The sequence below is a fragment of the Cherax quadricarinatus genome, chromosome 84 (genome assembly GCF_038502225.1).
Source record: "Cherax quadricarinatus isolate ZL_2023a chromosome 84, ASM3850222v1, whole genome shotgun sequence".
Lineage (NCBI taxonomy): Eukaryota > Metazoa > Arthropoda > Malacostraca > Decapoda > Parastacidae > Cherax > Cherax quadricarinatus.
The window spans coordinates 3049365-3055398 of record NC_091375.1 but is presented as its reverse complement, the minus strand read 5'-3'; positions in this window follow the sequence as shown (position 1 = coordinate 3055398).

Genomic DNA, 6034 nt, shown 5'->3' with positions numbered 1-6034 from the left:
GTCATTCTACTTTGATCCATTCTCTCTAAATGACCAAACCACCTCAACAACCCCTCTTCTGCCCTCTGACTAATGCTTTTATTAACTCCACACCTTCTCCTAATTTCCACACTCCGAATTTTCTGCATAATATTTACACCACACATTGCCCTTAGACAGGACATCTCCACTGCCTCCAACCGTCTCCTCGCTGCTGCATTTACCACCCAAGCTTCACATCCATATAAGAGTGTTGGTACTACTATACTTTCATACATTCCCTTCTTTGCCTCCATAGATAACGTTTTTTGACTCCACATATACCTCAACGCACCACTCACCTTCCTTCCCTCATCAATTCTATGATTAACCTCATCCTTCATAAATCCATCCGCCGACACGTCAACTCCCAAGTATCTGAAAACATTCACTTCTTCCATACTCCTCCTCCCCAATTTGATATATATATATATATATATATATATATATATATATATATATATATATATATATATATATATATATATATATATATGTCGTGCCGAAGAGGCAGAACTTGTGATCTTGGCTTAAATAGCAACGCTCATCTTGCCATATAGGACAAGTGAAAATTTGTGTATGCAATAATTTCGACAAAATCATTCAGAACCTAACGAAAAAAATATATTTCACTGTGTTTGTTTAGTATTAAATTATTGTAAACAAATCGAAAATATATTTAGTTGGGTTAGGCTAAAATAATTTTTTCTTGTTATAACAAGGTTAGGTAAGTTTTCTAAGTTACTTTTGGAGCAAAATTAAAAATTTTTATATTAACATTAATGAAAAAAATATATCTTTAAACGTATAAGAGAAACTTTTAGAAAGGACTTAATTTTAAATGAGTTCTTGCTAATTGACCAGTTTTACATATTCGGCACGACATATATATATATATATATATATATATATATATATATATATATATATATATATATATATATATATATATATACACACACACACACACACACACATATATTGAGGTGGTTTGGACATGTAGAGACGTTGGAACGAAACAGAATGACTGCGAAAGTGTATAAATCTGTAGCAGAGGGAAAGTGGAGTAGGGGTCGGCCTAGGAAAGATTGAAGGGAGGGGGTAAAGGAGGTTTTGTGTGTAAGGGCTTGGACTTCCAGCAAGCATGCGTGAGCGTGTTAGATAGGAATGAATGGAGACAAATGGTTTTTAGCACTTGACGTGCTGTTGGAGAGTTAGCAAAGTAACATTTATGAAGGGATTCAGGGAAACCGGCAGGCCGGACTTGAGTCCCGGAGTAAGGAAGTACAGGACTGGCACTCTGAAGGAGGGGCGTTAATGTTGCATGTTTATATAATTGTAGTGTAGGCGCGCCTTTGGCAAGACAGTGATCGAGTGAATGATGAAAGTTTTTCTTTTACGGGCCACCCTGCCTTGGTGCGAGACGGCTGATGTGTTAACAAAAAAAAAAAATATATATATATATATATATATATATATATATATATATATATATATATATATATATATATATATATATATATAATCAGATTTTTTCTCAACTTTATTATCACGTTTCTTACTGTTGCATAAATTAATTAGTGTCTATTTAAGTCAAATTTATCTGTGGGTTAAATCATGGACATGAGTCGACAATATTATTTTGTTGTTAATTAATATTCCAGACACACTGCTCACTACCTTCCTTGCTACCTACCACACTCCACCACCAGACACACTGCTCACTACCTTCCTTGCTACCTACCACACTCCACCACCAGACACACTGCTCACTACCTTCCTTGCTACCTACCACACTCCACCACCAGACACACTGCTCACTGCCTTCCTTGCTACCTACCACACTCCACCACCAGACACACTGCTCACTACCTTCCTTGCTACCTACCACACTCCACCACCAGACACACTGCTCACTGCCTTCCTTGCTACCTACCACACTCCACCACCAGACACACTGCTCACTACCTTCCTTGCTACCTACCACACTCCATCACCAGACACACTACCCACTGCCTTCCTTGCTACCTACCACACTCCACCACCAGACACACTGCTCACTGCCTTCCTTGCTACCTACCACACTCCACCACCAGACACACTGCTCACTGCCTTCCTTGCTACCTACCACACTCCACCACAGGACACACTGCTCACTACCTTCTTTGCTACCTACCACACTCCACCACCAGACACACTGCTCACTGCCTTCCTTGCTACCTACCACACTCCACCACCAGACACACTGCTCACTACTTTCCTTGCTACCTACCACACTCCACCACCAGACACACTGCTCACTACCTTCCTTGCTACCTACCACACTCCACCACCAGACACACTGCTCACTACCTTCCTTGCTACCTACCACACTCCAACTCCAGACACACTGCTCATTACCTTCCTTGCTACCTACCACACTCCACCACCAGACACACTGCTCACTACCTTCCTTGCTACCTACCACACTCCACCACCAGACACACTGCTCACTACCTTCCTTGCTACCTACCACACTCCACCACCAGACACACTGCTCACTGCCTTCCTTGCTACCTACCACACTCCACCACCAGACACACTGCTCACTACCTTCCTTGCTACCTACCACACTCCACCACCAGACACACTGCTCACTGCCTTCCTTGCTACCTACCACACTCCACCACCAGACACACTACCCACTGCCTTCCTTGCTACCTACCACACTCCACCACCAGACACACTGCTCACTACCTTCCTTGCTACCTACCACACTCCACCACCAGACACACTGCTCACTGCCTTCCTTGCTACCTACCACACTCCACCACCAGACACACTACCCACTGCCTTCCTTGCTACCTACCACACTCCACCACCAGACACACTGCTCACTACCTTCCTTGCTACCTACCACACTCCAACACCAGACACACTGCTCACTACCTTCCTTGCTACCTACCACACTCCACCACCAGACACACTGCTCACTGCCTTCCTTGCTACCTACCACACTCCACCACCAGACACACTGCTCACTACCTTCCTTGCTACCTACCACACTCCACCACCAGACACACTGCTCACTGCCTTCCTTGCTACCTACCACACTCCACCACCAGACACACTTCTCACTACCTTCCTTGCTACCTACCACACTCCAATACCAGACACACTGCTCACTACCTTCCTTGCTACCTACCACACTCCACCACCAGACACACTGCTCACTGCCTTCCTTGCTACCTACCACAATCCACCACCAGACACACTGCTCACTACCTTCTTTGCTACCTACCACACTCCACCACCAGACACACTGCTCACTGCCTTCCTTGCTACCTACCACACTCCACCACCAGACACACTGGTCACTACCTACCTTGCTACCTACCACACACAATGCTCACTACCCACCTTGCTACCCACCACACACCACCACCAGACACACTGCTCACTACCTACCTTGCTACCTACCACACACCGCCACCAGACACACTGCTCACTACCTACCTTGCTACCTACCACACACACTGCTCACTACCTTCCTTGCTACCCACCACACACCACCACCAGACACACTGCTCACTACCTACCTTGCTACCTACCACACACCACCACCAGACACACTGCTCACTACCTACCTTGCTACCCACCACACACCACCACCAGACACACTGCTCACTACCTACCTTGCTACCCACCACACACCACCACCAGACACACTGCTCACTACCTACCTTGCTACCCACCACACACCACCACCAGACACACTGCTCACTACCTACCTTGCTACCTACCACACACCACCACCAGACACACTGCTCACTACCTACCTTGCTACCTACCACACACACTGCTCACTACCTTCCTTGCTACCCACCACACACCACCACCAGACACACTGGTCACTACCTACCTTGCTACCTACCACACACAATGCTCACTACCCTCCTTGCTACCCACCACACTCCACCACCAGACACACTGGTCACTACCTACCTTGCTACCTACCACACACAATGCTCACTACCCACCTTGCTACCCACCACACACCACCACCAGACACACTGCTCACTACCTACCTTGCTACCTACCACACACACTGCTCACTACCTTCCTTGATACCCACCACACACCACCACCAGACACACTGCTCACTACCTACCTTGCTACCTACCACACACACTGCTCACTACCTACCTTGCTACCTACCACACACACTGCTCACTACCTTCCTTGCTACCCACCACACACCACCACCAGACACACTGCTCCATACTTTCTTTGCTAACACACACCACCAGACTATGCTTTGTCTGACTTTTTTGGGGTTATCCTAGATAATTTACACATATTTTACTAAATATTATAATTATGCTCATGTGTACCTGTACCTAAATAAACTTTCACACTCCACCACATACCTTTCTCACATCTCTTTATTCCCACACATCTCCAGAGCCGGACGAGTGCGTTTCAGAGCAAGAAAAGTGTTTCCGAGCAAGAAAAGTGTGTTTCAGAGCAAGAAAAGTGTTTCCGAGCAAGAAAAGTGTGTTTCAGAGCAAGAAAAGTGTTTCCGAGCAAGAAAAGTGTGTTTCAGAGCAAGAAAAGTGTTTCCGAGCAAGAAAAGTGTTTCCGAGCAAGAAAAGTGCGTTCTTATCAGTGAGTTTAATGATAGTACTGAAGTGATGCGGTAGTTGTCATCTTAGAGACTCTGTAAACAAACCTTTAATACAGCAACTCTAGAGCAGAGTTTACCTGGAGTTTACCTGGAGAGAGTTCCGGGGGTCAACGCCCCCGCGGCCCGGTCTGTGACCAGGCCTCCTGGTGGATCAGAGCCTGATCAACCAGGCTGTTGCTGCTGGCTGCACGCAAACCAACGTACGAACCACAGCCCGGCTGGTCAGGAAACGACTTTAGGTGCTTGTCCAGTGCCAGCTTGAAGACTGCCAGGGGTCTGTTGGTAATCCCCCTTATGTATGCTGGGAGGCAGTTGAACAGTCTCGGGCCCCTGACACTTATTGTATGGTCTCTTGTTCTATCTGATGATGAAATTGCCTACTCCATCCGTTGGAAAAAACTTCCATATGGCACTAAATACCATTTAAATTTAGTTGATATCACCTAGAGCATACCTACAATGTCATCTAATAAATTCTTTCTTTAGGATTAGTAATAAATCTATAAAGAAGACATATTAGAAAGTATTATGCTAGCATCATATCTGTAATAGATACAAGATGAAATTTCAAGAAGGTTTAAATCTTTAATGCATAATGAGTGAAACTTTCTCACCAGCCAAGCTATCAGTTCACTCAAGCTATATAGTGTTCTGTTGGTAAATGAATCCATCAAACCAGCTTCATATGTTATTCCTTTGTATTGCATTTTTTCCTATTACTGTGATCACACTTGTCGAAGGCTTTGCAAAGTCTGTATATATTACATCTGCATTCTTTTTGTCTTCTAGTGCATTTAGGACCTTGTCGTAGTAGTCAATAGTTTGAGACAGACCAGGGCGACCTGTTCTAAACAGCGCCGCCAAGTTGTAACTGATGAGTTTCTAGATGGGTGGTGATCTTGCTTCTTAGAGGACCCTTTCAAGATTTTTATGATATATGGGATATTGCCTTTCTGTCGGTCTCCCTTAGTTCTTTGCTGTTGCTTCTGCCTTTGTGAAGTGGGGCTATGTCTGTTGTTTTTGAAATGACTTTGTGGGACGACCCAGAAAGTGTCCATGCTCCCTCTCCATAGGATGGAAAGAATAAGTGATGGGGCTGTGCGGATTCTTGATAGACCTGATTCCATAGAGTGCCTGAGGGCAGGCCACACCATTTCTATTTATCTTGTGTTCAAAGTCATTTTGGCGTCGGGATAACATCAGATGACGGCGGTAACTCAAGTCACTAATAGCTCCTCTCCATAAAGTAAAATTTTTGATCTTCGACTCTCCAGTCACAGATTGGCGGCATAAAACTGGAGTCATATTGGGACTTGGACCATCTCCATGCCTGTCATCTGTAGCAGGACT